The sequence below is a fragment of the Limulus polyphemus genome, unplaced genomic scaffold (assembly GCF_000517525.1).
Source record: "Limulus polyphemus unplaced genomic scaffold, Limulus_polyphemus-2.1.2 Scaffold503, whole genome shotgun sequence".
Classification (NCBI taxonomy): domain Eukaryota; kingdom Metazoa; phylum Arthropoda; class Merostomata; order Xiphosura; family Limulidae; genus Limulus; species Limulus polyphemus.
In genome coordinates, this window is record NW_013666113.1 from 449,646 (window position 1) to 460,737 (window position 11,092).

The 11,092-nt window shown below is 35.1% G+C and overlaps 2 protein-coding genes across 3 annotated transcripts in view; both read left to right on the forward strand.

Moving 5' to 3' along the window:
• Window positions 1-11,092, forward strand: part of LOC106458706 (caskin-2-like) — a 198,754-nt gene that overhangs the window by 173,004 nt on the left and 14,658 nt on the right. The window lies entirely within an intron of this gene.
• Window positions 6,728-11,092, forward strand: part of LOC106458713 (caskin-2-like) — a 75,046-nt gene continuing 70,681 nt past the window's right edge. Inside the window, exon 1 of one of the 2 annotated variants that reach the window (XM_022384984.1) lies at window positions 6,728-6,930. The gene's annotated coding sequence lies outside the window, so the exon portion shown is untranslated. Of the gene's footprint in view, window positions 6,931-9,499; window positions 9,507-11,092 lie in introns of those variants that run through there. The other variant, XM_022384986.1, reaches the window with a different exon arrangement.

Below are 11,092 nucleotides of genomic sequence, written 5' to 3' on the forward strand. Positions count from 1 at the left end.
TTTTGTTTCTAACAAAAACTTGATGTATATGCAGCTAGCTAGTTTTGTTTCTAACAAAAACTTGATGTATATGCAGCTAGCTAGTTTTGTTTCTAACAAAAACTTGATGTACATGCAGCTAGCTAGTTTTGTTCGTAACAAAAACTTGATGTACTTGCAGCTAGCTAGTTTTGTTCGTAACAAATGTCCCTCGTTATCAATCTTCGTAATAATTTACTTTTGTCATTTTCTGATCTATATAATAGAATATTACAGCACACGTTTACAAATTCAACTACTGACAACCAAGTGGATAATAAGTGTGGGCTGTAATCTTTAATCGACGTTGAAAACGTTGTTTTATAAAGGTACATTGACTACTAGAATGTTTTTCCAATTTCTCTAGAGACGTCATATTAATACACATGAAAGTGAGTTTTTACAATGAGGAACAAACAGTAAACATTACGTTCTAAGAGTACATGCGTTACAATAACTTGGGAGTTTTTACTGTGAGTAATAAACAGTGAAACATTATGTTCTCAAGAGTACATGCGTTACAATAAGTTGGGAGTTTTTACTGTGAGTAATAAACAGTGAAACATTAAGTTCGCAAGAGTACATGCGGTACAATAACTTGGGAGTTTTTACTGTGAGTAATAAACAGTGAAACATTATGTTCTCAAGAGTACATGCGTTACAATAAGTTGGGAGTTTTTACTGTGAGTAATAAACAGTGAAACATTAAGTTCGCAAGAGTACATGCGGTACAATAACTTGGAAATTTTTACCATGAGTAACAAACAATAAAACATTAAGTTCTCAAACGTAAATGCATTACAATAATATGAGTGTTTTTACAGTGAGTAACAAACAGTTAAACATTAATTTGTTTCTTAGGTTTGAAACACCTATTTGTGGGGTAGTACTTGTACGTTAAATATTGTACGTGATCATATCTCACCGTTAGAGATGAAACGTTGGACAGAAATAAATCTATGATCCTTCAGGTAACTGTTTAAAAACTTCATCTTGTTAGCAAAACATTAAATATTCAATAGTACGTGGGTTACAAGAACATTAGAATGAGTTTTAAAGTGAGAAACAAACACCAAAACACTAAGTTCTATAGAGAACATGGGTTACAAGAACATGACAATGAGTTTTAAAGTGAGTAACAAACAACAAAACACCAAGTTCTATAAAGAACATGGGTTACAAGAACATGACAATGAGTTTTAAAGTGAGTAACAAACACCAAAACATTAAATACTCAATAGTACGTGGGTTACAAGAACATTAGTATGAGTTTTAAAGTGAGTAACAAACGGCAAAACACTAAGTTCTATAGAGAACATGGGTTACAAGAACATGACAATGAGTTTTAAAGTGAGTAACAAACACCAAAACACCAAGTTATATAGAGAACATGGGTTACAAGAACATGACAATGAGTTTTAAAGTGAGTAACAAACACCAAAACACCAAGTTATATAGAGAACATGGGTTACAAGAACATGACAATGAGTTTTAAAGTGAGTAACAAACACCAAAACATTAAGTTCTAAAAAGAACGTGGTTAAATTCTCAAGTGTACGTGGGCGTGATTCAATATTTCTTTTCGTGGTTACTTTATTGTTTAATCTACATAGTTTTAAGTCGAGTCTTTACCGAAACCCAATTTTTCTTGATCACATGCTCCTTCTGCCCACCATGCATTCATTCGAAATTAGTTTGGTTAAAGATTTGGGTAATGAGGGATATAAAATTGTGGCTAATGACACTTTTTTTGCGCGAAAAAAGTAATTTCTTAAACGTTTGATTAACGCATTTTTTTAGCTCACTGTTTCCAAGTAACTTGTAATTAGTCTTACGGCACGCAGAACAGAATTTTATAAAGTTAAAGACAAAGTAATCGTTTGGGGAGAGTATATGCACAAGTAACTCAACTACGAGGTTTTTTTAACTTGTTTTTACTTTTAAGGGCAAGCGATAATACATTGTTTAATATATTTTCCCTCAATTAAAAACAGCCATCTAGAGGATCAGTGGCTATTCTTCAGGCTTACAAATGAGTAAAACGGCCCCAACTACAAGAAGTGCATTTATTCAATGTCTAAAAAAAGTCTATGATAGTTTAAAACAAGAAATGACATTTACAATTAAAACTTTTTCACGCCACTGATTTTAATGGTGGGAATAGTGTGTGTGTGTGTTTTTTTTTCTTCGAGCTAACAGCCACCTATCGTTAGGTCCTCTATACTGTTTTGTATAGTTGGGTGTTTTAAGCACAAAGCTACCCAACAGACTACCTGTGCTCTGCCCTATCAGGGTTATCGAACCCGACTTTTAGCAAAACAATAGGAATTTGAAATAAATATTGCATTTAAATAACCTAAATCATACTATAAATGCTTTCGGCATGGATCGGGAAGGCAGTGCGCCATGCTAAGTTGCACATTATATAGGATGGTTGCGCATAAGATCACGAGTACTAGTGTGGAGTAAGGGTGTAAATTGGTGCCGAAACTTATTGCGGAAATACAAATCATTATTGTGAGGTAACGCAATTTTAACTACTTAAACTATCACATTGTTCCCCATCCTTGGCCCTAACTTCAGGGTCGTGGGTCGGCGCCAATGAGGTATTTTTTCCACGATATAATTCCTTGCCTCGGACTCGAGCCCCAGACTTGTCGCATGCTAGACGATTGCTCTAAAAGGATGGGTCATCCCCCTAGCATTTACTAGTAAGGCATTTTTAATCACTCAGACTACAATATAATACTGGAGTTGTTAGTGGTGTTGTCTGAAAACTATACATTGGACATGGAACCAAAGTCGTGAGGATTTCCATCTATAAATGACGTAATGGTTGACTCGAAAGATTAGATTACAACAATCCAGTCGTCATAGATTGTCCGATTTTTGTAACAAGAGCCGAGACAAAACGTACCAGACCTGTCTTTACCTAGTTTAGAGCAGGATTCGCAGAGTAATAGAAGCTATTTTAAGGTCAAAGGTATACATCGCGTTACATACTGATGTTTAGGATTCGCTCCTCTATAAATGTATATTTAGATACTTTTATCTGGGCGCTGTATATACGTATAATGATCACTCCTAATGGTGTGACCAAAACGTGACTATTACATGTTTAGTCACGGTAAAGTGACGGTGACCAAAACGTGACTATTACATGTTTAATCACGGTAAAGTGACGGTGACCAAAACGTGACTATTAAATGTTTAGTTACTGGAAAATGATAGTGACCAAAACGTGACTATTAAATGTTTAGTCATGGTAAAGTGACGGTGACCAAAACGTGACTATTACATGTTTAGTCACGGTAAAGTGACGGTGACCAAAACGTGACTATTACATGTTTAGTTACTGAAAAATGATAGTGACCAAACGTGACTATTAAATGTTTAGTCACTGGAAAATGATAGTGACCAAACGTGACTATTAAATGTTTAGTCACGGTAAAGTGACGGTGACCAAAACGTGACTATTAAATGTTTAGTTACTGGAAAATGATAGTGACCAAAACGTGACTATTACATGTTTAGTCACTGGAAAGTGACGGTGACCAAAACGTGACTATTACATCTATAGTCACGGGAAAGTGACTGTGGAGTAAAGGAGGATAAATACTGTACAACGAAAATGTCACTGGTCGTATTGTCTTGAGACAAAAAGATAACCACTTTTTTTTTGTTAAATATAATTTTTTCTAACCAACTATGATTTTAACTGTGATATAAAGAAGGTTATATTATCTCTACCCATTACACTGCCCAACAATTCATTTTCATCAGATATAGTTATAGATGAGCTAGATAGCTCTTGGGATGCTGATTCCAAGTCTGTTTTTGGTTTTCCTCTAGCACGTCAAGTTTTCGTGATGAGACCGATCAAATTTGAAAGGTTATTGCATTAATTATAATTGAAGTTGTTGTACATTTCTTTTTTTTTTCATAAGTACGTGCTGTATAAGTTTAACCAAGTGTATGGTGGGTATAACGTTTATGGGAATGATACTGAAAAATTAATAAAGTTGTAACGTTAACTAGCTTAATGTGTGATTATTACCTAAATTGTGCTGAAATTAACACCACTAATAGTTCGATAACTAGAATAAAACCAACCGAAGACAGATTTGGAATCAGCGTGTAAAACTGGTCTATAAAAGTGTACTTACATGTTTGAGGAGAGAAAAGTTCGATTTTGTCGACCGATTTATGTGTCAAAAAATAAAACAATAACAAAAAAAAAAGGTAGTAAATACTACTGGCTCCATCTTGGACTCTATCAACCATCTAAAAGATAAACACCAGGATACACCCCGCCCCCCAGTGGCACAGCGGCATGTCTGAAGGCTTATAACTCTAGAAACCGAGTTTTAATACCCCTGGTGGGCAGAGCACAGATAGCCCATTTTGTACCTTTGAGCTTAACTACAAACAAACAAGCAAAGCATACACCCCAGAAAAAGAAGGAAAAACCATTTACCACAAGAAAGAAATAAACCACCCATTTAGTACTGTGAAAAATGGAAAAGAAACCACGTTTACTAGGGTAAAAAATGGAAAATAAACTACACATTTACCAGTGTAAAAAATGGAAAAGAAACTACACATTTACCAGTGTAAAAAACGGAAAAGAAACTACACATTTACCAGGGTAAAAAATGGAAAAGAAACTACACATTTACCAGTGTAAAAAACGGAAAAGAAACTACACATTTACCAGTGTGAGAAATGGAAAAGAAATAAACTACGCATTCACTTAAAGTAAAAAATAGATAAATAAAACAGCACCTAGTTATTAATGTGACATGAAAAATAATTACCCACTTACTAGTGTGACACGAGAAAGAAAAATCGTTATCCATTTAGCCACAACGCTGAGTTTTACAGTGTGTACATAATAGCATTTTTAGAGGAACTTTGCTATTGATTTTCTGAAGAGTTCTAGTATTAAACGAAAGGCCTCGTAAGCAGGGACTTATATATAAAAAAAAGAGGGATCGACAGATCAAATTTTTTATTTTTTTTTTACATGCACTTTCCGGATTGAAATGACGAAATAATGACAGCTGGACAGCCAGTGCTAATACAGTCATTTATCACAAGCTGACAGTCATGTGCGCGTGTGAAGTATAAGACACGCGATGCCTTATTTTTAATTGGTCGAGTAAAAGTACTTTTTCGTACCATACATTAAGCAGACAAACAACATTGGACCATAATGTGCTACGTTATTCTAGGCTAATAAGTTTAGTAAATAGTGTTTTATTCTACGTACGAAGAATCCATGTTGTTAAATATACTTAGTATTAACTTCCGATCAGAGAAAGCTATGTACTTAAAGCGAAACTATATATTAACCTGGCCATCAGTATAGGCATTTAAATTACTTAGTGAATTTTATTATGCTTTATTACATTTTAATATACCCTCATTTAATATATGGGAATATTTCTTGCGGAGATTATTCTGAAAACGATTTAAATCTTTTGTTGCTCCTACAAATAAACAGTTGTTTGAACAAGTTTAGGTCTAAATTATCAATATTCTTTTCAACAGTTGTAAAATCAACATTTCAAACATTTATGAAATAAATAAATACTTGTTGGTTATTTTTATGTATAAGATAAAATATGAAATAATTGATATACCTAGATTTTTAAATTATTAAGAACTAACAAAGAAATTCATAGTTATGAAGCAAGGATCAATAGATTTACATATACCACTATTTAAAAAATCAATAGGTCAACAATTAGTAAGTTACGCAGTAGTGAAAATATGGAATAAAAGACCTTGTAAAAAGATACAAAAGAAGAAAGAAATGTAAGTTACACTATAGAAAATATACTGTATACTAGGTGTTTAAAATTAAATGTTAAATCGAAATGAAAATAAACTGTCTTGCACAAAACTCAATAGTATTATTGATAGTCGAAAGCCATCAAATATTTTTTTATATATTTCTTTAGTATTCGTTTTTATAAGCGAATGTTTGCTTTTAATGTATCTCATTTTCACCCCCCCCCACCCCCACCCCGGTACCAGTGGCATGTCTGCGGACTTGCACTGCTAGAAACCGGGTTTCGATACTCATGGTAGGCAGAGCACAGATAGTCCGTTGTGTAGCTTTGTGCATTTAACCTTTTTTTTTTTTTTGTTTGTTTTTTTGTCAAATGAATAAAAAATTTGTATGAATCGCGAGGTGAATTGAAAATCAAAAATAGGGTATTTATATAGCGGTTAGAAACAAGGAAGTGATTGGTTGAGATTATATGTTCCTCATGTTGTTATTTCCAGACATAAATATCTACAGTTTTCTGCCAGGAAGAGGTTAAATGATAGATTATTTAAGAAAGTATGCCAGCAAAGATTCGAAACACGGAAAAGCTTAAAAGCACTTAACTAATTTTACTTCATAAAGGAGCCTGCGCAGTCGACCAAGGAGTAATGGCTGATAAGAGTTTTAACCCGATATATAATAATGGACAGTAATAAAACTAAAAACTTATTCTTACTCTCTCTTACTCCTTGGGTGAAATTCGGCACATTAAATCGTATTAAGCATCAAACAGTTCGATCTGCTTATTCTAATCAAAGGAACTTGTCACTTTCAGCTCCGTTATAAAAATGATCCAAATTTCATCTTTTGGCACTCGGCCAAGAATGCTCGCGCTTGACTGTTCCTCGCAGTTAGTCTTCAGCTTCTCCGTCATAAGTGACACAGCGCTGCGAAGGAGGACAGCGAACTGTTTTTGTGCTTCGGTTGTCGTGTGTTGTAAGAAATAAAGTGATCTGTGAAATTTGTAGTCTGTGACATGTGGGGAAAAAAAAACACAGCAGTAATAGTAATATTTTCGTAACGTTTGTGATAGTTTCTCTGGACGATGCTGAGTAGTTTGTAGTGTGTGACAGCAGGTAAGTGAATGTTCTTTTCTATATCGTATGATTAAATTCATTAAATAGATCACTGAAGTTACTTAATATTCAAATCAAATCGCGCTGCTATTTCTCGAGATTGGCTTTAAATGCCAAATGCTTACACGTCACTAACCTACACCCACCATCTAAATATAAATTCCACCAGATTTGCACAACTTCCAATCCTGGCGGGGCTATTATAGCAGACAGTGTAACTGTGCTAATAACCACAGCTACTACCCTCAAGTTTAACCTTTATTTTGTCTGACTACTTTGAAACACGTCACTGCTACCAACCTATTAACAGGGTACAGTGAACATCACAGCTTTGGACTGACCACAGTGCTTATTTCCAAGCAAATGATCTAGCACTGTATATTTATTAAGTCGGCGAATTTTAAAACCAAGTCAAGTTTCTAATTCTTATTGCTATTTATGTTTGTGATTGTTTTTTTTTTTATTGAAAGCGTTATTTTGTTGTTGTTGTTGTTTTTGTGTGTCTATAATCATAAAACTTTCGTAGTTTTATTTTGTTGGTGCTCAGCCAACTTGAGATTTAGTTTGCCATATCTTAAGGAAATTTTATCATGCCAGAACTTACATCTTCAACGTTTCTAGAATCCTTTATGAAAGAAATTTTATTTGCAGGAAGTTAATTGTGTATCTGGCAGTATATTATAGATAAATATTTAAAAACAAAAAACATAAATGAATTCTAATCGACAGAATGGAAAAAATAATATTAAAAAGTTCGCGTTACTGCCACTTATCTATGCTTTCCTCAGGTTATGAACCAATCATTTTGTAACGCGTGGTAATTATTATCGAATAATAACTAATTCAGAGCGCGGTCCCATGCGAGAACGATATTAGTTGTTTAGTACTTGGAATTATTATATTTTTCCATTTCCAAAGAGTTCTTTCCGTTCCGTTTCTTTGTTTGTAATTCAACACAAAGCTAAACAATGGGCTACCTGTGCTCTTTTCACCCGGGTCTCGAAACCCGGTTTCTAGCGTTGTAAGTCCGCAGACATACCGCTGTGCCACTGGGTGGGGGCATTTCCGTTCAAAATGAACTATTTTGTTCTAATGATTAATTCTTCCTTTTGTTTCTAGTAGCTAACTTATTCAATGTTGTGAGTGAATCCCACAGCTTAGCTAACTTATTCAATGTTGTGAGTGGATTCCACAGCTTCGTGTAGGATGGACATGTCAACTGTGTTTGAATTATAGTTTGTTTTTATTTAGCTTAGTGTTGATGAGGAGCATAAAATAAGGTTGATGTAACTTTTATCATCACGCTACCTACATTCTCCTGACACGCATTTCACTCCTCCTACTCAGTCACATCCTAATGTTATCATTTCTTCTGCTTTATCACTTTTTCTTCTAATAGCTCTTTTTATCTTAGTCCTTTATGTCCCTGTGATATTTTCCTGTTCATTTTTTCTATGCTGTGGGACAAAGGTAAGTTTACGGACACAGCAGATAGCCTAACGTGGCTTTGCTCTAAAACAAACAAACAGGAACAACTTGAAACTCCTTTCGTGTTCCTTGTTGTTGTTTTTTTTCTTTAGGAATTTTCGTATTTCTGGGTTATCCTTTTCTTTCTGGTTGTTTCACGTACTTTCTGGATGCTGCTCTGTTTCATGTACTTTCTGAGTCTTTCTGTGAAACTTGCCATCCTTTTTTTTTTCGTTCTGCTCCCGACACTATACTTCGTTCTATTCCATCAAAAGCCTTTCTTTCTTTCCTAAACTTATTGAATACCAGGCGGAGCTTCTTTGGTCTTTTAGGTCGTGAACTCTCTTTGCTACGTATTGGTCACGTGGCACGTGTCCTGGAATTGAGTTATGATATACAGACGCTTTAGATGAGCTATTCAAATATTGCCTTTGTCCATGGATGAGCTATTTTTCCACACATCTCCATCTCTAAAAAACCACCATCAGTTTAATAACAAAGAAGGGAACATGGCACGTGGCCAAAATGAAAGCGTTAACGATGTACTTATCTTCTGCGTCCTTTATATATATATATAATACATACATATAAGGTTGGAGAAAGAGCAGTTAAGTGGGCATGTGCGTTATTTTAAATTATTCCTTTACTCGACAATTTTTAGTTTATGAAATTGCTAACGTTGTTATTAAGAAATTTAAATTCGAGAGAGCAATAAAATAGCTGTTAACTTCAAGGCAACAGTTCAGATACGAAACACAAGAATGCTTACTGTTTAATTGTTGATATATCTAATTCTTCTTATTAATCTATTTGAAAGAAATAAGGTTAGTGTTTGTGTGTGTGTGTGTTTGTTTTACATTTTCTATATAATAACCCATCAGCTGGGACTATTAAGTACATCTTGCTTGTCCAGTGTTAAAGCTAATTTAGTGTTAAACTTATAGAGTAAGCACGCGCACCAGACACGTGCATTATGATGGAATGTGTAGAATAGCTGCAGAGAGAACATGGGATAATAAGCCAGCTACCAAGACTTAGAAGATGAGTTTTTATCGTGGATTGAATTATGGAATGATGTATCACCAGCTTGATCCATCGGCTTGTTTGTGGTCTGTATATAAACGAATAGATTTCAACCTTACATAATTAATGTTATGCCTTAAGTCTCGTTCTTGGTCTGCATAAACTCAAGTACACATTGGCATACTGAATCTCTATGGTATAATTAATGTTATGCCTTAAGTCTCGTTCTTGGTCTGCATAAACTCAGTTACATATCTTCCTACTGGATCTCTGTCGTGTAATTAATGTTATACCTTCAATCTGGTTCTTGGTCTGCATAAACTCAGTTGCACATCTACCTACTGGATCTCTGTCGTGTAATTAATGTTATACCTTCAGTCTGGTTCTTGGTCTGCATAAACTCAGTTGCACATCTACCTACTGGATCTCTGTCGTGTAATTAATGTTATACCTTCAGTCTGGTTCTTGGTCTGCATAAATCCAGTTACACATCTACCTAGTGGATCTCTGTCGTGTAATTAATGTTATACCTTCAGTCTGGTGCTTGGTCTGCATAAATTCAAGTACACATTGGCATACTGAATCTCTATGGTATAATTAATGTTATACCTTCAGTCTGGTTCTTGGTCTGTATAAACTCAGAAACACATCTACTCACTAGATCTAGAAGGTATAATTAATGTTATACCACCAGTTATACCTCCCACACGTGTGATCTGATCATACCACGACACTGCACCACATATGTTTCTTTCTAACACGAACTTCTATGTGCTCAACATAAATATGACGGTAGTCCTCCCCCTCCAGTAAATAGTTTTGTTCATTTAACATCATATTACCAGTTCCCCCCCCCCTGAATTCGGGTCTGTATAACACTGCTATCTTGTAATATTGCAAATTATGATACAAGTTTTACATAAAAGAAAAATCCGTTCGACGGTCATTTTACATTTTAAACCCTTTATACACTTTAGAAATCTCTTATTTGTACATTATTACATACGAGAGGATCACGATAAGAGGTTATTTTCAAACCAGCAACTCAGCTTTCATATCAGGAACTGTTTACTTGTAAGAAATTTTGTGTAAAGAGGTGTCAAGAACCTGAAGTTTAACAGTTACATGCTCGTCCATGCTTTACGTCACCGTTATATGAGTGGAATTGAGGCACATCGTTTAGCAGGGTCTGTTTACATATATATAGTTGTTTTTTGTTTTCCTCATCTCAGGGCCGAGGTCTATTTGCTTTAATAACTTCCCTGAAAACTGTACGCCCTCATAACAGGGCACATTGCCCTTGCTGTGGACCTTAAATGTTTTCTAATGTTGGTGACACTACAAGCATTTTTTCGTTGACAGATTAAAATAGTATTTAATTCACACTGTTAGGCAGTATCTAATTCAGTTTGTTGAGTGATATATAATCCAGCTTGTTGGGTGGTATCTAGTCCAGCCTGTTGGGTAGTATATAGTCCAGCCTGTTGGGTGGTATCTAATCCAGCCTGGTTGGGTGGGTGGTATCTAATCCAGCCTGTTGGGTGGGTGGTATCTAATCTAGCCTGTTGGGTGGGTGGTATCTAGTCCAGCCTGTTGGGTGGTATCTAATCCAGCCTGTTGGGTGGGTGGTATCTAGTCCATCCTGTTGGGTGGGTGGTATCTAATCCAGCTT